The sequence below is a fragment of the Giraffa tippelskirchi genome, chromosome 1 (genome assembly GCF_054371585.1).
Source record: "Giraffa tippelskirchi isolate mGirTip1 chromosome 1, T2T-mGirTip1v1.2.pri, whole genome shotgun sequence".
In the NCBI taxonomy this organism is placed as follows: domain Eukaryota; kingdom Metazoa; phylum Chordata; class Mammalia; order Artiodactyla; family Giraffidae; genus Giraffa; species Giraffa tippelskirchi.
Window position 1 is genome coordinate 210,752,479 of NC_137275.1, and position 27,544 is coordinate 210,780,022.

General features: G+C 38.5%; 1 long non-coding RNA gene across 1 annotated transcript in view; it reads left to right on the forward strand.

Moving 5' to 3' along the window:
• LOC145520018 (uncharacterized) overlaps nt 1–27,544 on the forward strand; it is a 211,537-nt gene that overhangs the window by 55,227 nt on the left and 128,766 nt on the right. The window contains exon 2 of the long non-coding RNA XR_014064128.1: nt 18,669–18,846. This is a non-coding gene — a long non-coding RNA (uncharacterized LOC145520018). The remainder of the gene's footprint in view (nt 1–18,668; nt 18,847–27,544) is intronic.

The window sequence follows — 27,544 nt, forward strand, 5'->3', positions numbered from 1 at the left end:
GCAGCATAGCAAACTGTAATCTTTGGGCTATGTAACTTCCTTCAATTCACTGCATTTATGTAACTACCTGGGGTTAACATCAAGCGTATTTTTTGAAAACGTCTTCTAATTCCAGGTTTTCAATTCAACTGAAAAAAAAAAAAAATCAAAGACACCTAAGAACATTTCATGACTTTAAAAGTTTTCTCTTCTTGAAATAAAAACTGCTGCTGGAGATCTCTCCTCCCCTATCTTATCAGCTCAACTACCTAGTGTGATTTGAATCACCCAAACCTCAGTTTTTGAAAAAGTGGGGGAGAAACAGAAAAGAGAAACCTTTAGTAAAGTAGGTTCCTTTGATCCTTTTCTACTCCTTATGAAAACTCACACTGTATGTTTAACACATTCCCAACAAGGCAGGATAATGAAGCACATGGGACATCAAGACTTAATTCCATGTCTGTTTCTTTCTTTAAGAAACAAACACACATGCGCTGTGGGCCAAGGGAAGAATAGAGTACAGCAGCTAGGAGCTAGCAGTAAGAGCAGTTGTGATCGCCGAGTTGGGAGATATCATTAAAAAGCAAACTGGGGAGCACCAGTTTAGGATCTGAGGAGCTTATCGATTCAAATCTGTTAAGGCATTCTTCAAAGGACTTTTTAAAAAGTTGTATTGTCTGAGGAGTTTGGGGAGAGTGTGTGTGTGTGAGAGAGAGAGAGAATGTGCGTGCGTGCATGTGTTTTCACAAGGGAGGAGATCAGTGGTTGGGAGAGCCTTGTCTATGTCAGCTACAGGGTGATGAGTTATGTGTGTAAATTGTGATTACCTCGAGAGTCAGTCTGAGTATATAACAGGTAATTGCATCAGAGGTTTTCTGGGTACTGATTTAGGTTTCTGGTTCCCTGATAATTCAGCCTCATGGCTGCAGTCAAGGCCCTCCGTGAGTTGGCCTTTCCTCTCCTTCTTTACCATCTTCCATTCCTGGAGCTCCAGTGATGAGCTCTTGCTGTCAATTCAGACTGGGTTCAAATACATACTCACTTACCAGCCAAGTGACACTAGATGCCTCCGTTAACTTCATCAAGCCTCAGTTTCCTCATAGATGAAACAGGAATAATAATATCCACATCAGACTGTTGCTGGATTAAATTAGATTGGTGCTCAGTGTGGGTCAGCTGCGTTAACTCTCAGACAATTTAATTCAGTAATTATTTTTGGAAGGCTTCCTATACTGTAGGTATATACACTGTTCTTCCCATCTGAACGGGAGGCACATCTACTAGTTTTGTAGAACTGCTGTAACAAAAGGCTATAGACTAGGTAGCTTAAACAACAGGAATTTATTTTCTCACAGTTCTAGAGGCTGGAAACCCAAGATCAAGGTACATGCAGGGTTGACTGGTTGCTTTTCTCCTGAAGCCTCTCTCCTTGACTTAAAGATAGCTGCCTCGTTATCATGACCCCCCTGGCCTTTTCCCTGTGCCCAGTTTCCCTGGCATATCTCTCTCTCCTATAAGGATGCCAGTCACATTGAACTAGGCCCCCACTCTATGGTCTAATTTTAACTTAATTGCTTCTTTAAAGATCTGATTTCCAAATACAGTACATTCTGAGGTCCTGGGAGGTTGGGACCTTTCCAAAAGGAATTTGGGGAGACATAGTTCAGCTTAGGTACTAAGTCAAACTCTATTTTTTCAAGCAGAGTGTCGTGGAACCTGGGATACCTTCTTCCACTTCTCTGCCTGGTGATTTCTCTCATACTCAGCCCGGTTTAAATATCTTTTCCTCTGCAGAGCTTTTTTTGAACTCCTCTACACAGCCACTCACAATTCCTTAGATACAATGTGTTATAACAAGTAGTGTACTCTATCTATCCCCTCTAATACACACACACACACACACACACACACACACACTGTGTATGCATATATATCCATCCATTCATGTATATATGTATACATATATATGAGAGAGAGATGGGGGGGCATTAATGGTCCATGTCCCAAGTTGGAATGGAAGCTCCATGGGGAAAAGGTCTATTTTGATCACCAGTGCATCACCAGAGCCTAGGATGGTGCTATGATGTGGTAAGTGCTGGCTCTTTTATTCTTGTCAGCTCAAAGATCTGAAAACTCCCTCCTAATGCCAGCTTCTGAGAGCAAGGAATATGTCTGCTTTCTTTTCCTACTCTCGGTAACTTGCTCAATAAATTTATTGAACAAAATGAAAATGATGAAGACTTTCACAGGCTGACATTCAAGTTTTAGGAAATTATTGGTGCGGACTATAATTGGAAAAGTAAACATGCTTGTTTTGATCCAGAAGGAGGGACATACATCTATCCTTTTGATTATGAAGACATAATAAAAGAGAAGAAGGGCTTCTGAGTAAAAACAGTGAAAGGAGTTTGGGGCCAATTGCTGACAAGTGTATTTCTCTCTTTGAGATTTTCTTTCTGCACACAAACTTGGTTTGATGGTTTTGACTGACTTGACCATGCCTTGAGGCAAAGAAATATGATAACTATGTACCTAGGGGTGGATTAAGACAAAATAAAGGGCCATCACAGGGCTCTCTCCAGTTCTGGCTCTCCACAACTCCCTGTGGGTAAATCCTATAGCTTACACCTGTCCAAGGCTGCAGAAACCTAGACCGTCACATCTGTCAGTGGCTGCCCAAATAATTAAAGCCATCTGTGCCCAGCATCCCAACACTTCTCTGATTCAGTACACAGCTCCACAATTTTGCCAATAAGAAATAACGCCAGGACCATTATGGTTAATTTTTTTTTTTTCAATGAAAGGGAAAGAAACTAAAAAGATAAATTCTCTGTGATCCCCTCTTGACCCCATCAACAAAAGGTTCCATTAAATACAGCAGCTGAGATGTTAGTCAAGTCTTCAAGATGGAGATGCTAAATCTCTAAATCGAGTTAGAGGTCAGCGCCTGTACTGGCCTGAATTGCTGTGTTCAGTACAGGGAATCCAACCTACCTGCTTTCTTTGTGCATCTAGTGATGAATGTGTTGACTGATTGGAATGCAGCCAAATGCTGTTTTATGTTGAGCCTTCTCCTCGGGGTATTATGAGGCTGCTCAGGGCAGCATGAGACAGAACAATGCATGGTTAAGAGCTCAGGCTCCTGAGTCAGACACAACCAAATGGGAGTCCAAGCCTTGTCAATCGCTTGACCTTGGGCAAATTACTTGGCCTCACCACATCTGTTTCTTCATCTGTAAAATGGAAATGATAATAATATCGACTTCATTAGTTATGGGAAAGATTGCCTGAGAAAATGCATGTTAAACATTTAACAGACTACCTGACATGTGGTTGGCATGAGGTAGTTGTTAGTTACCATAGTTTTCATTATTGTGGTGGTATGACTGCTGGGTCATACAGTCCCCCAGCTTTCCATAGACTTACAAAGGACAACTTGAGATGGGCTTGCAATTCTCTTTCACATTTGATACGAAAGGTCTCTTGTTCTGTTGGACTTGCTGAGTGATAAAGTCTCTGGGATGAGGTGACTGATACAAGTAGTTCAGAACCACCTGGCCTTTATGAATCAATTAGGAAACAAACTTTATAAGATACTTTGTATCTGCCAGATGTTGTGTTAGGCCCATTTTCTCTCCAACTATTGTTTAATCTTCAAGAGAAAATTATGAGGTCTCCGCTCTTCCATAGGTCAGCCCATGGCTTTCCAGCAGTCACAGACTTAACACTGACAAAGCTACAACTGAATTGTGGTCATATATTCTTTGTCTGCCCAGAATCCCTTCAGTTAACCTCTGTTGACCCATTTTATAATAAACCAATTCAATCCCTTTGGTTTGAGTGGTGTTGAATCCATTTTTTCCTAAAAAGATGGTAAAAAAGACCCAGGATGGACCAATCCTTTTAGCTATAGATATTATTATGATATGGAAGATTTATTCCTCAGGGACTCACACTGAGGGAAAGATAGTGTATATCCGTGGGAACTTGGAGAACTTGAAAGATATATATCACCACTTGCCTAGAGTACACTGAAAAATAAAGACAACAAAGGGAAGAGGGGAAGAAAGGGTTGGGGGGAGAGAGAGAGAGATGTCTCAGAACATTTTTTGAACCCCTGGATGCAAATATGCCTGAAAGTAGTTATGTAAGGCAATAAATTCTCATCATTTTAGGCTTGTTTGAGTTGGGATCCTGCTAATACGGGTCTAGCTAACAATTGATTCTGTGGAACTCCATGCTGCTGTATCACACTGCATTAGGATATTATGTTTGAACAAAGGATTTTTCTTTTTTGTGCAAATGGATTTTCTACACACCTGCCTTACTTGGGACCAGTAATATTATTCCCTAAAATAGGTTGGTTTAACTTCTGTATTTAAATGTATATATGTCCATAAAATGTCTGCATATTTAAAAAGCTTGTTTAATTCATCACTTTCTTCAATTTCAAGTTTATTCAACAGTGAAACAGCTTTATAATTTGTAAAAAAAAAAAAAAAACTAGCTTTATAGCTTTCTTTTTTCTTTAAGTAGCACATAACTTTGGCATTGAGATAGCTCTAGTATGGTGGGAAAAGTATTTACTTTAGTATCCAAAGACACATATTGGGCTGTCAACTCTGTGACTCTGCAGTTGTGTGAACATGGGCAAATTGCCTACCTTCTTGGGAACTCAATTTCCTTATCTACTGGTAGATAATAATAATATTTATTTCATAGATTAATACAAGAATTAAATAAGATCATATTTGTGACACAGGGCAGGAATGTTTATTCTGAATAAGTTTAGCTTGGTGTCTCTGGCCATAAACCTGAGGTTTTATGAATATTACTCAATAATGATGATTATTGTCCTCTTTGGAAAACTTTATTTTTAATTATAGGGATGTATAAAGAAAAAAAATCACCCATACTCTTTCCTCATTCCCCTCAAATTGGATCACTGTCAATATTGTTGGAATATTTGTGCCTTATGTTTCTTCAGTGTGTGTACATATTTATTTAAAATTTACATAAACAATAAATATGCCAGTTATAACTTAAATTACAGATTAAACAATGGCCTCCAGATAACTCATATCACCATACTGATTTCCTCCTGTCAATACTGAGAGCATAGTGTGTGATAAATTTTTCTGATGAAGAGTTTCTCTTTGTAATCTTCAAACATATCTCTATGTCTGGCAATATATGAAATATTCAGTTCAGTTCAGTGGCTCAGTCTTGTCTGACTCTTTGCGACCCCATGAATTGCAGCATGCCAGGCCTCCCTGTCCATCACGAACTGCTGGAGTCTACCGAAACCCATGTCCATCGAGTCAGTGATGCCATCCAACCATCTCATCCTCTGTCGACCCCTTCTCCTCCTGCCCTCAATCTTTCCCAGCATCAGGGTCTTTTCCAGTGAGTCAGCTCTTTGCATCAGGTGGCCAAAGCATTGGAGCTTCAACTTCAACATCAGTCCTTCCAATGAACACCCAGGACTGATCTCCTTTAGGATGGACTGGCTGGATTTCCTTGCAGTCCAAGGGACTCTCAAGAGTTCTCCAACACCACAGTTCAAAAGCATCAATTCTTCAGCGCTCAGCTTTCTTCACAGTCCAACTCTCACATCCATACATGACTACTGGAAAAACCATAGCCTTGACTAGAAGAACCTTTGTTGACAAAGTAATGTCTCTGCTTTTTAATATGCTATCTAGACTGGTCATAACTTGCATTCCAAGGAGTAAGTGTCTTTTAATTTCATGGCTGCAATCACCATCTGCAGTGATTTTGGAGCCCAAATAAATAAAGTCAGGCACTGATTCTCTATCTATTTGCCATAAAGTGATGGGATTGCATGCCATGATCTTAGTTTTCTGAATGTTGAGCTTTACGCCAACTTTTTCACTCTCCTCTCTCACTTTCATCAAGAGGCTCTTTAGTTCTTCTTCACTTTCTGCCATAAGGGTGGTGTCATCTGCATATCTGAGGTTATTGATTGATATTTCTCCCGGCAATCTTGATTCCAGATTGTGCTTCCTCCAGCCCAGCGTTTCTCATGATGTACTCTGCATATAAGTTAAATAAGCAGGGTGACAATATACAGCCTTGACGTACTCCTTTTCCTATTTGGAACCAGTCTGTTGTTCCATGTCCAGTTCTAACTGTTGCTTCCTGACCTGCATACAGCTTTCTCAAGAGGCAGGTCAGGTGGTCTGGTATTCCCATCTCCTTCAGAATTTTCCACAGTTTATTGTGATCCACACAGTCAAAGGCTTTGGCATAGTCAATAAAGCAGAAATAGATGTTTTCCTGAAACTCTCTTGCTTTTTTGATGATCCAGCAGATATTGGCAATTTGATCTCTGGTTCCTCTGCCTTTTCTAAAACCAGCTTGAACATCTGGAATTTCATGGTTCACATATTGCTGAAGAATTTTGAGAATTACTTGGAGAATTGGAACATTACTTTTCTAGCGTGTGAGATGAGAGCAATTGTGTGGTAGTTTGAGCATTCTTTGGCATTGCCTTTCTTTGAGATTGGAATGAAAACTGACCTTTTCCAGTCCTGTGGCCACTGCTGAGTTTTCCAAATTTGCTGACATATTGAGTGCAGTACTTTCACAGCATCATCTTTTATGAAATATTGGGTTCTGGGTATTTTTGTGAGTGATCCATGTTGATAAGTGGAATCTACTTTATTCTTTGAGCATTTTTAGGAATTATTTGTGTTTATGGAATTTTATCCTCCTTTCCTTTGTGGTTAAATATTTCTAATTTTTTCATATTGTATGCCATATTGCATCAGATATTTTGTATGTATGTGTATATCTTTGTCCAAGACTGATATGTAGAAAGAAATTTCTGGGGGCCAAGGTTGAGTAATTTAATATATACCACCACTTTGCCCTTCAGATTTATTGTACCAATTTCAAGGTCCTGAGCAGCTATGTTTGACTCTCTGCCTCCCCACCGACCCCCATCCCTTGCTTGTCTACACTTGATACTCTCAAACTTTTAAATCTTTGCCAAACTGGTAGCAGAATGGTAATTCATTGTTATTTTAATTTACATTTTCTCATTCATGATGAAGCAGAGCCATTTTTCATAGGGCAATTCTGATTTTATTGTCTCCTGCTCATATCCTTTAAGTCATATTTTCATTGACTTTTTGACTTTTTCACAGATATTTAAGAATTATTTGAAAGCTTCAGAATCTTATCCTTTGTCTATCATATATCTCAGTATTTTGCAGCTGTGACTGCTGCTGCTGCTGCTGCTAAGTCGCTTCAGTCGTGTCCGACTCTGTACGACCCCGTAGACGGCAGCCCACCAGGCTCCACCGTCCCTGGGATTCTCCAGGCAAGAACACTGGAGTGGGTTGCCATTTCCTTCTCCAGTGCATGAAAGTGAAAAGTGAAAGTGAAGTCGCTCTGTCGTGTCCGACTCTTAGCGACCCCATGGACTGTAGCCTACCAGGCTCCTCCGTCCATGGGATTTTCCAGGCAAAAGTACTGGAGTAGGATGCCATTGCCTTCTCCGGCAGCTGTGACTATTTTCTCTCAAATTCTCTCCTGTCTTTGTCTTTAGTTGGTGTTCAAATTTCTATTATTTTTTTCTTTCTATTTTTGCTACATAACTTATTTTAAGAAACTCTTCCCAGCTCCAGGGTCTTGTTATTGACCTTGATTATCTTGGTACAGAATTAGTCTTGCCTTCCCAAATGTGGATCTTTAACTCAACTTGAATTTATTTCTGCCCATGAATAAGACAATTGGGGGGAATTCCCAGTCTATACCATTGATCTATGTACCTGTTCTTAAAACAGCACCACACTGTTTTAAGTACTGTGGCTCTGTTGTATAACTTGATTTCTGAAATGTCAGATTGATAAAAATGATTTGTATTGTATTTGTAATTTTTATGAGGCATAAAGAAAAGAGTATTCTACTTAATGAGCTCAGTTCTGTGCTCGTGGGGTAGGGGAATTCATACTTGATCTCATATTATCCTCACATCAGCCATGTGAAGGAAGTGGTATTGACTGACTCTTATCAATGGGAAAACAGAAGCTCAGTGGAGGTACTTCCCTCTCTCAGCGTCACGTAACTTGTGAGCAGTGGAGCAAATATTTGAGCTCATGTCCATCTGACTCTAAAGTTCTGTTCTTTCCATGACATCTCCCACATTCCCGGGTCCAGACCATCCTTGTGGAAAACCGTAATATCTGCTGATTCCTCTCCTTTTTTAAAGTTGTATTATTCTGCAGATAAGATCCTTAATATTGCAGGAAGCTGAAAGATGAGGCTGTGCTTTAATCAGCTATGTTTAAGTTATGTGGAGGATAAGAAAGATAAGGAGAAGCAGAGCCCTTAGTGAAGCTGATCAGCCACTTCTTGTTTTAAGGAATAATGCAACCCTGATCCCACCCCCACCTCTTAGCTTCAAGTTTCCTTATTCCTACTAATTAGTTCCAAATGTTCTTCAGTTTTCTGCTATCTTCTCCTCCTCTAGACAGAAACCTAATGCCAGCAGTGGGCAGAAATCCTTCCCTTTGGCCTTTGCTCCTTATGGCAGGGTCACTGCCGTCAGCAATTTGTAAATCATGGACAATTTCAGCTGTCACACACTCTTGGATTTGACTGTGACCCTTCTCTGGAATCGGACGTCTCTTGCACCAGTCTGCTGTTTTCCCACGTGTGCTCCCTTCCTGGTGTTGCAATAGACAGGAATTCAGAAAAGACTTTGGACTCGTGCTGCAGAGGCTTCTGGCTACAGATTGCCCACTTGGGCTTTGAAATAGTTCCATTTTTTACCTGAGAAGCAGGTAGTTAAATTTATCAGATTGTTCACTTTGTCATGGGATAGGAGAAGTCTAGACTTCCCCTTGTCTCTTTGGAAGAAGAATGAAGACCCGTCTCTGTTGATTTATGATCCTGGAAAGAGGAGAAGGGCATAAGATAAAAGGAGAGATGAGGAATGCTATGATAAAGTGGGTAACACCTGAGGAGTCTCTCCCGCTTGGAGACAAGAGAGATCTTACAGACTACTGAAGATAGGCAGGCTTCCCTCCCACCTCCCACCCGCCAAACTCTTATAATGTGAACTACATTTACTCTGACTTTTCCATACTGAGGTCTTTGATAGTCCACCAGGTTTGCCTGAGTTGGTAGCTAGGTCTTAAGGAGGGATTTCTGAACATGTAGAAGCTTTTTCTTCAAAGCAAGTGTCTTGGTTCCATGTCCTGTAGCATAAGTGAGGAAGGCTGATGAGTAAGAACATGTTATCTATTGTTAGATAGCAAGTGAATCATTAAAATGATTACACATAAAAATCCAAACAGTGCACAGAGAAAGAAGTTTATCATTCAGGCTTGACCTAACTTTGGCCAGGCCAGTACTTCTTTGCTATTTGATATCTTGAATAGTCCTTTTGCAACTGAATTCTATGGAACACACACATGGAGAGAGAACACGGGGCCACAGCAATGGTAATGGGAAGGAAGGAGGTGGAAAAGTGAGAGCAGAATTACAAGACAGACTACATGCCCTTACTTGCCAACCTGATTTTGGAGAACAGCCAGCCATTAAATGCACTGATCACACTGTCTTACTGCTGAATTCCAAGAGATCGTGATCACATCACTGAGCAGACTATTTTCTTCTACTCAGAATATTAAAGTCTAACCTTAAGAAAGATTAGGGACTCACCACATAGCAGTGTCTCTGAAACACTGTGTAGCTGAGAGTTGCAAGAATGAGCTTCAGCTCAACTGCACTCTAATTGCAGCGCTAGCTCTTCCTATGTTGTCTTGGGTGGGTCTTTCCTATTTTGGACTGTGGGTTTCTGATGAGTAAACTGCTGGGTTAAAATAGGTAAGTTCTCGTGTCCTTTTAAGATGAAAAGGAACATAGGGATTTTTAACAAATACCTTGTAGCTGCGAAGTATCATATTTTCTTGTGCCAGGGAGTCATAGATGAGCGATTGTTGCTAAGCATGAGGTAATGCAAATGCAAAAGCCATCCAGGGCTCATATTAGATTAGTCCTCCTAGTCATTGATCCTTGTTCAAATTCAAGAAGAAAGTGTGGGACCAGCATCAGAGTCTCTGTTTATGGTCACCGTTAGCCAGTTGAAGAAAATCCCTTGCTAACCTCTGCCCTAATTGGTTTCTGGGCACTGTGGTCCCCCAGTAGCATTGTTACCTTGTTCAATATGAGTTCAGATGTAGTTTTCTGTGTATGCCTGAAGCTAACTAGGCAGCTCTAGTTACTGGGAAAAACTTTTGTAGGAAACACTCCCCAAATATGTTCCAAGAGAAAGATTGAAAATCTGGGAAACTTAATTTCCTTGAGTTGTGCTTGGGAATTACATCTTCTGGGGGAAAAAAAAGGAAAAAGCTTTGTGGAATTGAAAATTGTCTATAATCCCAGGGGTTATCTTCCCAGTAGTGGCCAAATAAGCTCATGTAAAACTAATTCTTCTGCAGATAACAACTATAAACGTCAAAATATAAAAATTAACTAAAGGCTTAAGAGTGGTCAAACACAGACACATTTTTAAGGCAAGTCCGTGTTTAGAAAAAGGGAGTAGCACTTGGTGATTTTTTTCCTGTATGTATGTATGTGTGTATGTATATGTTTTTCTCCCGTGTGTATACACACATATGTGTGTATGTATATGTTTGTATGGTTTATAGCCAGAAGGCAGACCCTAATGTGTACCATTCAGGTTGGCTAAAACACAGATGTAAAATTTGGAATTGGTGTGTGCTAGAGGACCAGTGCAGAGATCAGGGCAATCATGGGTGCTGCAAAGTGAGAGGTAGGTGAGTATTGGAAAGGAGAGAACCAGAGACGGAAGTCCTATATTCTGTGTACAATTCCATCAGATGTCTGGTTGACCCTTGAACTGTGCATACACAGATTACAAGCAGAATAGCTGTAAATTTAAAATAGTTGTAAAATATTTAGTTAAAGCTAATAACTGAGATTTCAGTTACTATACAACAGACAGATTTTGCATTTTGAGGCCAATTTATTTGCCTACTTAAGGAAGTCAATACTCTCTGGAACAATATAAAAGAGCCCAAAGTCTCTATAATATGATGTCAGAGTGTCCATGAGATAAACCGAAAGTGCTCAGTATGTAAAGAAAAAGTAGATAAAATGGGGATGACAATAAAGATATAAAAACAAGTTCAGCTCCACAGGCAATGAAAAAAAAAGGCCAAATGAACAGTTAATTAACTTTAACTCATCAACTTAGCAAAGGTTTTTAAAATATTCTATGCTGGCAAAAGTATCATATGGACCCTCATCTGTGCTGATTGAAGTATAAATGAAGATAAGTTTCTTGAAAATCGATCAGCATAGATACATATGCCTAAAATAGTTTATACCCTTTGACCCAGTAATTCCACTTATAAAAATGTATTCCAAAGAATTATCATCCGTGTAAATAATTTTATATGTGGATGTCTCTAAAATATTTATCATGGAATGAGAAAAGAGAATATAAATGTATATGAAATATGATGGAGGAGAGTGAAAATGTTGGCTTAAAACTCAACATTCAAAAAATGAAGATCATGGCATCCGGTCCCATCACTTCATGGCAAATAGATGGGGAAACAATGGAAACAGTGACAGACTTTATTTTGGGGGGGCTCCACAATCACTGCAGATGGTGACGGCAGCCATGAAATTAAAAGACGCTTCTTGGAAGAAATGCTATGGCCAACCTAGACAACGCATTAAAAAGCAGAGACATTACTTTGCGACAAAGGTCCGTCTAGTCAAAGCGATGGTTTTTCCAATAGTCATGTATGGCTATGAGAGTTGGACTATAAAGGAAGCTGAGCACCAAAGAATTGATGCTTTTGAACTGTGGTGTTGGAGAAGACTCTTGAGAGTCCCTTGGACAGCAAGGAGGCCCAACCAGTCAATCCTAATGGGAATCGGTCAAGAATATTCATAGGAAGGACTGACGCTGAGGCTGAAACTCCAATACTTTGGCCTCCTAACACAAAGAACTGACTCCTTGGAAAAGACCCTGATACTGGGAAAGATTGAAGGCAGAAGGAGAAGGGGACAACAGAGGATGAGATGGTTGGATGGCATCACCAACTCCATGGACATGAGTTTGAGCAAGCTCCAGGAGTTGGTGATGGACAGGGAGGCCTGGAGTGCTGCAGTCCATAGGATCACAAAGAGTCAGACATGACTGAGTGACTGAACTGATGATGGAATAACTTACAGATATTAAATTCTGTTTTAAGTAAATATTAAAGACATAGGGAAATTCTCAGGATGTAATATTGAGAGAAAATAGGCGACTACCAAGGGGACATACAGATAATTTTAATTTTCTTTCTTACAGTTTCCTATATTTCCCAAATTTTCTTCACAGGGAATGAATGTCTTTTATATTAAAGAAATATTTTTTTAAAACCTGTATATCTACTATAGCTATAACAAATGTAGTTGCACTGTAGCCTGCCATGCTCCTCTGTCCATGGAATTGTCCAGTCAAGAATACTGGAGTGGGTAGCCATTCCCCTCTTCAGGAGATCTTCCTGACCCAGAGATCAAACCTGAGTCTCCTACATCGCAGGCAGATTCATTCTTGTCTGAGCCACCAGGGAAGCCCTAGGTATAACAACAAAAATGTTCAACGTTGCTCTTTGGCTGACCTGTCAGCACTTTGCTTTAACTTTCTCTTCTGCACCTCTGCCAATCCCACATTCTTAATTCACTTACCCTCATCCTTTTCTCTCACCCTCGTCTATTCCTGTTCAGGACCTACCATTCTGTCTGGGCTTCGACTCCTTCCCTGCTTACATTCATGGGGACTTCAATTTCTTAGTTATCTGTTTTGTTTTGTTTTTTTGGCCATGAAAAGTGGCATCGCATATGGGATGCAGGATGTTAGTTCCCCAACCAGGGAAGAGAAGTGCAGAGCCTTAACCACTGGACCACTAGGGAAGTCCCAATGCCTTAGCTACCTGCCTCTCTTCTGCTATCTTCAGTCTCTCCCTGTGTTCCTTTCAAAATGGTCAGTGGAATCAAGATGCTCTGAGTCACTGGTCTTGCAAAAAACATTTTTAAAACACTCTTTATGTTTTGTTTTATTTTGTAAAGTGTAAATTTTTGAGTGGGGTCCAAACATGATATATTTTGTCATTGTAAAAAGAAAATTTAAGACAATGCAGAAGTTAGAAAACAGAAAGCAAATATCTTTACTCTATCTCTACTCAGACATCATCCCATACTCTTTATCCACTTTCAGTAAGTGAATCAGGTTGATAGAATCTGTCTATATTAGCATGGATGGATGGATTCCTGGATAAATGGACAGCTTCTTTGGGGATGGATGGGATCATTCATTACAGCTTCAGTTCAGTTCAGTTCAGTCGCTCAGTCATGTCTGACTCTTTGCAACCCCAAGAACCGCAGCACACCAGGCCTCCCTGTCCATCACCAACTCCCAGAGTCCACCCAAACCCATGTCCATCGAGTCGGTGATGCCATCCAACCATCTCATCCTCTGTCGTCCCCTTCTCCTCCTGCCCTCAATCTTCCCCAGCATCAGGGTCTTTTCAAATGAGTCAGTTCTTCGTACGAGGTGGCCAAAGTATTGGAGTTTCAGCTTCAACATCAATCCTTCCAATGAACACCCAGGACTGATCTCCTTTAGGATGGACTGGTTGGATCTCCTTGCAGTCCAAGGGACTCTCAAGAGACTTCTCCAACACTACAATTCAAAAGCATCAATTCTTCGGTGCTCAGCTTTCTTTATAGTCCAACTCACATCCATACACGACCACTGGAAAAACCATAGCCTTGACTAGATGGACCTTTGTTGGCAAAATAATGTCTCTGCTTTTTAATACGCTGTCTAAGTTGGTCATAACTTTCCTTCCAAGGAGTAAGCGTCTTTTAATTTCACGGCTGCAATCTTAGTTTTCATTACAGCTTGGGACCATGATAAAATTAATTCTAACTTATGCTTTCAAATAAATAGGATAGTTCGGAAAAAACTTGTAAAAAATATAATGGAGCAGGAAGGTGCATCCCAGAAACCAAACTGAATTATAATATATAAGTTTAAATATTAAGGTATTACTTACCCACATGTTCATATAATTTGGTATTTACCAACATCTTTCCATGATTAATAATGTGAATCTACATGTCATTTTAATTGTGCATGATTTTTTTTTTAAATAAATAATTAGTTTGGTGCTGGTATTTTGCTATTATAAACAATGCTTTAATAAATGTCCTTCTATATATATTTTTGAAAAGTTTTCTCATGATTTCCATAGAAGCAGATTTGCTGGATCAGTCACGTTTTAAATTTTGATGTGAATTGCTATTTTTTTCTCTTCAGAAAAAGTGGGCTAATTTATATACTCCTACCAGCATTTTATGAAACTCCTCACTTTTCTGCCTCTTTAAAACTCTTGATATTATAAATTTTGTAAATTGTTGCCAGTTTAATATGTGAAAAATTTCTTATTTAAGTTTGAATATTTGATTTTTTATTGAAATTTTGCATCTTTTTTGACACTTATTATTAACCTTTCAAATTTATTTTGATTTTTCCAGTTCATATATTTTGACTCTTTTTTTTAATCAACATTTGTATTGGAAGTATATTTAATTTAGTGTTGTGTTAATTTCTGCTGTACAGCAAAGTGATTCAGTTATACATATATATATATATATATACATTCTTTTCTAAATATTCTTTTTCATTATGAATTATTATAAGGTAATTAATATAGTTCTCTATGCTATACAGTAGGGACTTGTATATCCATTCTGTATATTAAGGCTTACATCCGCTAACTCCAATCTCCTACTCTATCTCTTTCCTAACCTCTCGCCCTTGGCAATAACAAATCTGTTCTCTACGTCCATGCATCTATTTCTGTTTCATATATAGGTTCATTTGTGTCATATTTTCAGATTCCACATATAAGTGATATCATATTGTATTTGTGTTTCTCTTTCTGACTTACTTCACTTCGTATGATAATCTCTGTTTGCATCCAGGTTGCTTGCAGATGGCATTATTTCATTCTTTTTATGGCTGAGTAGTGTTGCATTGTATATATGTACCACATCTTCTTTATCCATTCATCTGTTGAGGGTCGTTTGGTTGTTTCCATGCCTTGATGATTATGAATAGTGCTGCTATGAACATTGGGGTACATGTATCTTTTTGAATTATAGTTTCTGATATATGTCCAGAGGTGGGATTGCTGGAGCATACAGTAACTCTATTTTTAGTTTTCTGAGGAACCGCCATACTGTTTTCACGGTGGCTGCACCAACTTACATTCCGATCAACAGTGTATGAGGGTTCCCTTTTCTCCACATCCTTTCTAGCATTTGTTATTTGTAAACACTTTAATGATGGTCATCGACCAGTGTGAGTTGGTACCTCATTGTAGTTTCAATTTGTATTTCTGTAGTAATTAGCAGTGGTGAACATTTTTTCATGTGCCTGTTGACCATCTATATTTCTTCTTCATATATATTGACTGTTTTACTTTTTGGAGAAATAATACATATGCATAGTGTAAAAGTTCCACTAGGACAGAGGTTTAGAATAGTGTAGAATAGCATCTGTCTGTCCCATCTTTCTTACCCTGACAGTCCTGCTACCCAAAGGTAACCATACTCAGCTCTTGAAATGGTTTCTTCATGTTTCTAAATGATATGCTTCTGTGTTTCAGATATTAATTCCTGATTTTCTACTAGGTAAGAGGAAGATATAGTTCTCCTTCCATTTTCCCCTCATCCCATCCTGTCTTCCTGTCTATACAAACATAGTCAGTTTTCTTTGATCATCCTTTCAATGCAGATATATCACAATTTGAGGCTAAAATTATATTCACTATTTACATCATTATTACATAAATATTATTTACAGCTCAGTAAGTATACTACATAGTTTAGGTTTTCCTTCTGTTTCAGCATTTTGTTTTGCCTGGAGTTAATAATTACCTCTTTTGGGGATTTGAACTTAATTTTCTGTGTATGCAAGTCTCTGTCACCAAAATTTCTGCATGAGTGATACAACTCTTAACAAGGTAAATATTATAGGTGATCTATAATTCCCTTTAAAAAAAATATGTGTCCATCCTTGTGTTCCAATCTCAGTTAGTTGATATGTGGGCTTATTGTACAAATATCATTCTAGGACCTCCTCTCCCCATTATTGAAATTCCTGTTGCAGCTCTCCTGTATTTCAGCTGCTCTTTTTTCCTGGTCATCATTTCACCCTTGTCCACAATTTTGTTATAAGACCTAACTCCAGTATAATACTGAAAAAGAGTACATGGAATCATTTTATTTTTGAAAACTTGTATGTCTAAAAGTATGGTTTTCTACCCTCACACTTGATTTTGTAATTTGCTTGTGTGAGTAACACTAGGTTGGAAACAATTTTTACCTTTGAACTTTAAAGGCATTTTTAAAAAAATTAATTTGTTTATTATAATTGGAGGCTAATTGCTTTGCAATATTGTGGTGGGTTTCGCCATACATTGACATGGATCAGCCACGGGTGCACATGCGTCCCCCTGGCCCGAACCCCCCTCCCGCCTCCCTCCCCATCCCATCCCTCTGGGTTGTCCCAGTGCACCGGCTTTGAGTGCCCTGTTTCATGCATCCAACTTGGTCTGCAGCCATCCATGGTGTTAACAAGTCCAATGCTGTTCTGATTCTTGATCTCTTGTGTTTTTGTCTTTCTTTCTGGACATTTTCAGAATCCTTTCTCTTAAGGAACTGAAATTTCATGATATACTTGCAAGTTCTTTTCTATTACTTGTTCTCACCATTCTCATATTGCAGCTATATCATATTTTACATTCTCATAAATCTTGGGTCCATTTCTAGATTTTCTTTTTATGTCTTTAATAGCCACACCCATTGCTGGATCTGTACTACAGTTTAAAGATACTCATTTATAGTGCATTTTGATATCTCCAATGGCAAATGTCCTCACTTCTCGTTCTCTATTGTGTATTCTTTTTGTGGCTCTCAACTATAATTTTTGAGATGAAATTTTGATCAGTTTTCAACTTTGAAAAAAATTCCTTGCAATTATGATAGTCTGTGAAATTCTAGTTTGAGAGAATTCACATTTTTACTTATTTGCATCTTCTTATCTGTAGAGATGAATGTCTCAGTGATATTCAAGTCTTCTTTCAAAGTTTTCTTTATAGAGGTTCTGTACATTTCTTCCATAAGTTGTAATTTTATTCCAGCTATTATTTCTATACATGAATACCATAGGTTTTCATATTTGCTTACTTTTTAAATTCTGTTGAACAATCTTAGTTAATATTTCCATGTTTTTTGTCATTCAATAAATATTTCAACTCCTACTATGTTCCAGAAAGTATTAGACCTTCAGGCCATAGTGTTAAGCAAGGAGACATGGTCCTTGCCCTTAGGTAGATAATTATATCATTTCCAAATAATGATTACATTTTTCTTTCCAATATTATTTTTCTGCTGATGTTTACTGCTAGAGTCTGATTTTTAAAAACTCTATCATGTTAAGGAACTTTTGTTCTGTAGTCTGTTTATAAAAGCTTCATAATCATAAACAATGTTGAATTTCATTAAAGTTCATTTAATTGTTAATGTAATAAATATGTTACACCATCCTTGAATTCCTGGAATAAACCTCACTGGGTAATTTCAGAGTGTTCTGTTTTTATCCTGATTGACAGAATCTAATAATGTTGTATTTAAGATTCTCATATCTATAGGAATAAAAAGATTGATCTATAGTTTTCTTTTACTGTGATCTTTTTTGAGGTTCGATGTTAAAATTATGCTAACCTCCAGGTCAATGGAAAAGCTTCCCAGAGCTCTTCTTTGAAACATATATTTATTTAAGAAATATTTTTAAAAGCAGAGTAATTTCTTTGCCTTTGAAGGTTTGTAGCCAGATTTCTTCTTTAATGATATCCCTTTGACACCTGTTCAATTTTATCCGTGGTTATTGATCCAGTCATCACTAAATTTTTAAGAACCAACTTGGGAATGTAATTTTCCCTTTGTGTTTTCACTCTTTGAACCTTTGTTAAATTTCTCAGAGGGCTATTTATTGGAGTTATGTTTTCAGTATTATAAATGTGCATCTTCAGCCTCCATAATTCTTTGATCAGTGATATTTATTGTAGAGAAGACAACACCTAGGTTTAATTTTTCACCTTAAAAGTTAAGAAGCAATATTTGAAAAGATGATAGAGGAAAAAGAATAGAATAGGGAACTGTAAAAGGGGTATCTGCGGGAATTGATCAGAAATAACTAACTTAGGGGTCAAATATAGACCCATTGTACCTGCAGAGAGGATAGAATTTACCAGGGCCCTAAGTTGTGTAGGTTGTTTTTATGTAAGATCATAGGCACTCATAGCATGCAGGAATTGGCTAGAAAATTACTCCATCATTATACAGATTCAGAAACTAAGCTACAAAGAGGTGAAGTAACTTACTCAAAGTTACAGAGCATGAGGATTACTTAATCCAATGGAATTATTTGTACTGTACAACACTCTTTTAAAAGGAAAATACATATGTAGGTTAATAGGAAGAAATGCAAGGAGACACTTCTGTAAATGTTTTATAAATATTGTTTTGATAGGATGCCAGACTTCATCTTCCTTTTCTAGGTGAAGAACTGAAGATAAAAGGGGATTGAAGAAGAACAAATCACAACCCAGTCAGGTCTGAAACCTCTTTCTATTGGTTGCCTTACCTGTCAGTAACTCAGTAAGCAACACTACCTCTTTCAAAAATCAATGAATGGAAATGCTATGAGGAAACAAATGGAGAGAAATTTTCATTCTTGTGAGTATTCACAGAAAAGACTTTAAGTGTTGCTATCCTTTTACTGATTAAAATACAGAAAATTAAAAGAATGATGATACTGAATGCTTGCGAGAGCCCAGGGAAATTGAGACCCATGTATTGTTGTTAAGCAGCAATCTTTGAAAAGACAGATTAGCCAATTAAGGAGAAAATGCTATATGAATGAAGGTACTTGTTGCCGCACTGCCTAATACTAAAAAATATTGAAGCGGCAGAAATTGTCAGCAGGGAAAGTCTGAATAAATTGTGGTGCACATGAGAATATTGTGTAGCTAATGAAAATCTCCTTATCATCAGGAGTACAAGCATGACACAATGCCTGTACCTCTGTGTCCTCACTTCTTTACATTTGGCTCAGTCAGCTCCACACACACTGAAATTCAGATGAACAGATTAATTGAGATATTGTTGATGTATGGTATTATATAGCTTACAAGGGTACACCATAGCGGTTCCTGATTTTTAAAGGTTTTATTCCACTTATATTTAATTTTGGCTGTATTCCTGTGTTGTATAACTAGCGAGACTCTTACCTGGGGACTCTTGGGAAGAACCTGCTTCCAGGTTCTTTCAGGTCATTGACATAATTCAATTTTTCAAATTTTTAGGACTGAGGTTTTCATCTTCTTGCTGGCTGTAGACTAGAAGGTTCACTCTCATCTCTAGAGGCTTCTCTCAGGTCGTTCCACGTGGCTCCCTCCATCACGGTATTAGAGAACCTCCCTTACGTTGTCCTTCACTTTCTTTTGCTTTCAGCTGAAGAAGACAAAGCCTTTATGGGGCTGAGGTGATTTGGCTAGGCCCCTATGCATAATCTTTTGGTCTTAGGGTCAATATCTGCAAACTCCCTTTTGCCACATATTATAACATAACCACGGAAATCAAGCCAAGGGGCAAATGGTGCCATAGAGTCATCCTGTTGCCTCCAGGCCACAGATTGGACTCACTCTCTCACTTCCTTTAGGTCTTTTTTCAGTTGTTACCTTTTCAGCAAAGTGTTTCTTGGAATCTATCTAAAATTTCATCTGCTCCTTTTACCTCCACCTAAACTTCCACCCCTTTTGCCTGTTTTTCTTTTTAAATTTCTTCTTTAGCACTTATCATCTAAAGTCCAATATATATCTTATTTATATTGTTTGTTATCTGTCTCCTCTAGCACACGTAATCTCAAAGAGATCAAGGACTTTGTTGTTCTCTGCTGTATGTAGTTCTCACTGCTGGAATGACGCCTGGCACATAACAAATACTCAGTAAATATGCGTTTAATGAGTGAACAAATGATACAAAATTATGTAGAGAGTATGATTACAATTACTTAAAAATATGAATGCATGTAAAAACAAAATGGAGAAGGCAATGGCACCCCACTCCAGTACTCTTGCCTGGAAAATCCCATGGACGGAGGAGCCTGGTAGGCTATAGTCCATGGGGTCGCTAAGAGTCGGACACGACTGAGCGACTTCACTTTCACTTTTCCCTTTCGTGCACTGGAGAAGGAAATGGCAACCCACTCCAGTATTCTTGCCTGGAGAATCCCAGGGACGGCGGAGCCTGGTAGGCTGCCGTCTATGGGGTCGCACAGAGTCAGACACGACTGAAGCGACTTAGCAGCAGCAGTAGCAGCAAACACAAAATAGTATTGTTAAGATAGTAAGTATTTAATAGCTTAAAAATCTATTGCTTAAGCTCTGAACTGCTTTTCTATTGACATAACAAAGAAAAGGCCTCACAGAAGGGGCTGTTGTCTGGGGAGTGTGAATTATCCAAGTATGACATAGCTCATGAGCAGAGAGTTTTGAGGTAATGCTAAGGAAGGACTCAGTAGCTCATCACAGGCAGAAAAACTTACCAGAGGCAATATGGAAGAGGAGAAAGAGCATGACAGATGGAATCCCAAAGACCTGGAGGTGAGTCTCTCTCAAGTATTTACTGGGCTTCCTAGGTGGCTCAGTGGTAAAGAATCTGCCCACCAATGCAGGAGACGCAACAGACTCAGGTTCCATCCCTGGGTCGGGAAGATCCCCTGGAGAAGGAGATGGCAACCCACTCCAGTATTCTTTTCTGGGAAATCCCACTGACAGAAGAGCCTGGTGGGCTACAGTCCATGGGGTTGCAAAGAGTCAGACACGACTGAGTGACTAAACAGCAATAGCAGCAAGTATTAATATTTACTAGTTGGGTGAGTTGAAAAGCCACATGACCCCTCTGACATAATTTTCTCACTACAGAAATGAGGACATGAACTACGTTCATCATTGGGTTGCCATAAGGATCGTGTAAGATGCTTAGTTTTCCTTTGTTTCACATCATCCAGCTTATTCACCCTTTTGATGGCCAAGAGAAAGGCTTCTCATGTACCAACTTTTCTCCTTCATCTAACTTGTGTGCAGTTACAGAAAGGACTTTCTTGAAATGGTAGGATGATTTCCCCATGAATGGAATATCACCAGTTTTTTTACAATGCAATATTGGTTTCCAATAAGCAACTCGTTTAAAATAACAGAAACAGAAATTCCTATGTGGCTAACAAAATTTCCCTTTGAGCTCCAAAGGCTCTCCTGGCACTCTCCAATTATTCTACCTTGAAATTGTTTCAGTAACTGGATTCTTTATGACAGGCATTTGAATATCAAATATTGGTCACTGCCAGAGTATTAAATTTTTAATCAGAAGTAGGAGGAAAATGACTCTAAGTTCTGATCCTGTCAGTTTCTCATTATTTGACCTTGAACCATTCGCCTTACTTCTCTTGGCCTTCTGGTGAATTTTGAGAATCTTTGCATGCATGAACAAATGACTCTGTGGAAAGATAATTCCCATGGCAATAAAAGTGATTACATTTTAAGCATCTAGTATATTCCAGGCGTTGTGCTATATTCTTTACATACATTATCTTAAAAGCTCAAAACAAGTCAACCAGCTGATATCATTGTCTCCATTTTATCCACAAGAAAGCTGAAGCTTAGTGAGATCAAATAAATTCTTGAGAGTGACACAACGAAATGCTAGAATTGATCTACTGCTATAATCTGTTAGCATCATTTTGCATTTGGATTATTCTTTTCAATGCATTTACTCTCTGGCCCAATTTTGTGTTAAAGAGGATTTGATTCAACATTCTATGCCTTTATCTAAGTCTTCAATTTAAAGAAAATTAGCAACAGTATGCTTGTTCCTTGCTACATCCAAGGTACCTAGCACAATACCTATTAGGTAGTAGGTGTTAAATAAATGACTTTTGAATGAATGAATGAGTAATATGGGGCAAAGACAGAGTGTTGTGCCATGTCTCCATTGACATACAGTAGTATCGGCCCTTTCAGTTAGAAATCCATTGGACTTTGTTGTTAAAATATCTTCATTTCTCTATGTTTTATCTATAGGTGTTAAAGGGAGACATTGTGAAATGTTTTGGTGTAGTCAGGTACACTATATATAGTTTCCCCCCAAATCTGCCATTCTGATAATCTTATTTTGCAAAAAGAAAAGCTTCAAATGTATCCTCATGTTTCCTGGACATATTATTTTTCTCATCTTTTTCTTCTCTTAGAGTTCACAAATACTCAATTTTATCATTTAACCTATAAAATTATCTGGGATAGACATTAAGTGCAATATGTATTTTTGCAGCACATTCCTTTTGAAGGTAAATCAAGAGAGTATTTTCTATCTTAATTCTTACAAGATTTCTGACAGAATTTTGAGGCTACATTTGGAAAGTTCTCTTAATAACAACAACAGCAATAACCATTTATTCAAAAGGTTGCATTAAAACACTGCCTAGACACCTGACCTACATTACCTAATTTCAATTCAGTTCAGTTCAGTCACTCAGTCATGTCCGACTCTTTGCGACCCCATGAACTGCAGCACGCCAGGCCTCCCTGTCCATCACTAACTCCCTAAGTTCACCCAAACCCATGTCCATCGAGTCGGTGATGCCATCCAGCCATCTCATCCTCTGTCGTCCCCTTCTCCTCCTGCCCTCAATCTTTCCCAGCATCAGGGTCTTTTCCAATGAGTCAACTCTTCACATGAGGTGGCCAAAGTATTGAAGTTTCAGCTTCAACATCAGTCCTTCCAATGAACACGCAGGATTAATCTCCTTCAGGATGGGTTGATTGGATCTCCTTGAAGTCCAAGGGACTCTCAAGAGTCTTCTCCAACACCACAGTTCAAAAGCATCAATTCTTCGGTGCTCAGCTTTCTTTATAGTCCCACTCTCACATCCATACATGATCACTGGAAAAAACCATAGCCTTGACTAGACAGACCTTTGTTGGCAAAGTAATATCTCTGCTTTTTAATATGCTATCTAGATTGGTCATAACTTTCTTTCCAAGGAGTAAGCATCTTTTAATTTCATTGCTGCAATCACCATCTGCAGTGATTTTGGAGCCCAGAAAAATAAAGTCTGACACTGTTTGCATTGTTTCCTCATCTGTCTGCCATGAAATTATGGGACTGGATGCCATGATCTTAGTTTTCTGAATGTTGAATTTTAAGCCAACTTTTTCACTCTCCTCTCTCACTTTCATCAAGAGGCTCTTTAGTTCTTCTCCACTTTCTGCCATAAGGGTGGTGTCATCTGCATATCTGAGGTTATTGATATTTCTCCTGGCAATCTTGATTCCAGCTTGTGCTTCCTCCAGCCCAGCGTTTCTCATGATGTTCTCTGCATATAAGTTAAATAAGCAGGGTGACGATATACAGCCTTGAAGTACTCCTTTTCCTATTTGGAACCAGTCTGTTGTTCCATGTCCAGTTCTAACTGTTGCTTCCTGACCTGCATACAGCTTTCTCAAGAGGCAGGTCAGGTGGTCTGGTATTCCCATCTCTTTCAGAATTTTCCACAGTTTATTGTGATCCACACAGTCAAAGGCTTTGGCATAGTCAATAAAGCAGAAATAGACGTTTTTCTGGTACTCTCTTGCTTTTTTGATGATCCAGCGGTTGTTGGCAATTTGATCTCTGGTTCCTCTGCCTTTTCTAAAACCAGCTTGAACATCTGGAAGTTCATGGTTCACGTATTGCTGAAGCTTGGCTCAGAGAATTTTAAGCATTACTTTACTAGCGTGTGAGATGAGTGCAATTGTGCTGTAGTTTGAGCATTCTTTGGCATTGCTTTTCTTTGGGATTGGAATGAAAACTGACCTCTTCCAGTCCTGTGGCCACTGCTGAGGTTTCCAGATTTGCTGACATATTGAGTGCAGCACTTTCACAGCGTCATCTTTTAGGATTTAAAATAGCTCAACTGGAACTCCATCACCTCCACTAGCTTTCATAGTGATGCTTCCTAAGGCCCACTTGACTTCACATTCCAGGATGTCTGGCTCTAGGTGAGTGATCACACCATCGTGGTTGTCTGGGTCGTGAAGAACTTTTTTGTACAAGTGAAGTAGGCCTGAGTATCTGAAATCTACATACCAGAAATCCAAGAACAAAAAGAGCTAAATTTTGCCCAAAGTTACTCATATGGTAAGCAGTAATCAGGATTCAAACCCAGGTCTCAAACTCCAAGATGGTGTTTTTAATTAGTATACATGTTGCCTTTTATGACTTTTCAAAGCCAGGAAACACATTAAAAAACTCCCTAGTGTTTTCTTATGATCACTTCTATTGTTTGGTTTCAGTTTTCTTGTTTTGTTTGGATTAGGCTGGGTTATGCTGCAGTGACAGACAACATCAATTTTATTTTAATGTTGCTTTTATGTATCAGAGTGGATTTACTTGATTGCAGTGACTAGAATATCATACTGGAAAGTCATGCAAAGACAATTAACTGTTTCAAACTCAAAATGATACATACTACTTCTAGTGACATATCTTGATCAAATCAAATTAAATGGCCAAGCGAAACCTCAAGGAGTGTGGACTCATAACCCTCCACTATATCTGAAGGGAGAGAACAAGTTATCAGTGGATAGTGATGGTATTCACAAACCCATGCATCTGATGCCCCTTTCAGAGGTGAAAATATTCTCTTTTTAAAAAATTTTGATTGGGATATAGTTGGTTTATAATACTGTATTAGTTTCAAGGGTACAGCAAAGTAAATCTGTTGTACATATATATACTCTTTTTTAGATTCTTTTCCCGTATAGGCCTTTACAGAGCACAGGGTAGAGTTCCCTGTGCTATGCAGTAGACCCTTATTAGTTATCAGTTTTATATATAGTAGTGTGTTTAAGTCAGTCCCAATTTTTGCAATTTATCCCTCCCCCGGAACCTTGCCCTTACCCCCCAGTAACCATAAGTTTATTTTCTAGATCTGTAGCTCTATTTCTATTTTGTAGATAGATTCATTTGTAGCCTTTCTTTGTATTCCCACGTATAAGCAATATCTATGATTTGTCTTTGACTTAACTTCACTCAGTATGACAATTTCATGGTCCATCCATGTTGCTGCAAATGGCATTATTTCATCCTTTTATGGCTAATAGACATTTCTCCATAGAAGACATACAATTGATTTAAAAAACACGTGAAAAGTTGCTCAACATCACTAATTAGTAGAGAAATGCAAATCAAAACTGCAATGATGTATCACCTCATTCCAGTCAGAATGGCCATCATCAAAAACTCTACAAACAACAAATGCTGGAGAGGGTGTGGAGAAAAGGGAACCCTCCTATATTGTTTGTGGGAATGTAAATTGGTACAGCCACTATGGAGAACAGTATGGAGGTTCCTTAAGAAACTAAAAAATAGAGCTGCCATATGATACAGCAATCCCACTCCTGGGTATATATCCAGAGAAAACCATAATTCAAAAAAATGCATGCACCCCAATGTTCACGGCAGCACTGTTGACAATAGCCAGACATGGAAGCAGCCTAAATGTCCATCAATAGAGGAATGGATAAAGAAGATGTGGTTCATATATACAATGGAATGTTACTCATCCATTAAAAAGTATGAAATTATGCCATTTGTAGCAACATGGATGGACCTAGTGATTGTCATACTGAGTGAAGTAAGTCAGAGGAGAACTATCATATGACATCCATTATATGTGGAATCTAAAAAGAAATGATACAAATGAACTTACAAAACAGCAAAAGACTCACAGACTTAGAGAATGAACTTCTGGTTGCTTAGGGGAAGGATGCAAAAGAAGAATTGATGCTTTTGAACTGTGGTGTTGGAGAGGACTCTTGAGAGTCCCTTGGATAGCAAGGAGATCCAACCAGTACATCCTAAAGGAAATCAATCCTTAATATTCATTGGAAGGACTAATGTTGAAGCTGAAACTCCAATACTTTGGCCACCTGATGTGAAGAGCTAACTCATTTGAAAAGACCCTGATGCTGGGAAAGATTGAGGACAGGAGGAGAAGGGGACGACAGAGGATGAGAAGGCTAGATGGCATCACCGACTGAATGGACATGGGTTTGGGTGAACTCCGGGAGTTGGTGATAGACAGGGAGGCCTGGCATGCTGCGGTTCATGGGGTCACAAAGAGTTGGACATGACTGAGTGACTGAACTGAACTGAAGGGGAAGGATGGGGGAAGGAATAGTTAGGGAGTTTGGGATGGGCACTGCTATATTTAAGAATGAATAACCAACGAGGACCCATGAAGTTCAGTGTATAGCACATGAAACTCGACTCAACGTTATGTGGCAGCCTGGATGGGAAGGGGAGTATGGGGGAGAATGGAAACATGTATATTTATGGCTGAGTCTCTTCACTGTTCACCTGAAACCATCACAGAATTGCTAATCAGCTATACCTCAATACAAAATAAAAAGTTTTAAAAGATAACTGCAAAAAATAGGTAGTGAAGCTTAGTTTTCATTAAAAATTATATACCATTACATATTTTCTTATAATCATACTATTATATATTTTCACATGAAAATTTTGCTCATTAGTTCCAATACTTTCTTTTTGAATCTTATAAAACTAAGTAAGCCTTCTGGGTTATCCTTCACACTTATTGTAAGAATCATGTAAATATAATGACTCTTTTATGACCAGTTGGTTACCTTCATTGTCTCCACACTTTACATGTATCCTTTTAAACTCTGCACTTAATAGCACCCCCTGTGCAGTTATATTGACCTCACAAAACTGCCCCCACTCTTCTTTGGCGTTATGAAAACTTGATGTTGTAAAGTCATAATTTCAATTTTGCATGCCTGATGTCCCCAGAGATTTTTTTTTATTTTGGAGATAAAGGATGCTTAGAAAAGGAGGACTTAAAATGTTTATTCCTCCTCCACCTGTATTAACAAGCTATTGGAGATGTGCAAAATATAGGATTTTTTTTTTTAAAAGAAAGCATTCAGGAAAGAGAAACCCAACACATGATGAAAGCATTGAGTGAAGTCATGAGATGACAGCTATGCAGCAGATGCAGAGAGAAGCCAGTTCAGACTGCAAGAGGTGGATGGAAGATAGAAACTTCTGGGAAAGAGGCTCTCCTGGCAGTCTGTTACATTTGAAAAGTGAACATTTAATTGATCTAATGGAAATAAAACTGAGGATGCACTCAAGTCAAAAGCAAATATAAAAAGAAAGTAATCACTAACTCTAGGAAGAATAAATAGGTTGTGCAAAATGGAACTCTACTTGTAGAATTTGTCCCTGTCTTATACAATATTTGACCAATAACTTAAATATTGCTGTTGATTAAACAGTTAGTTATAGCTGTGGTAATTTATTTCCAAAT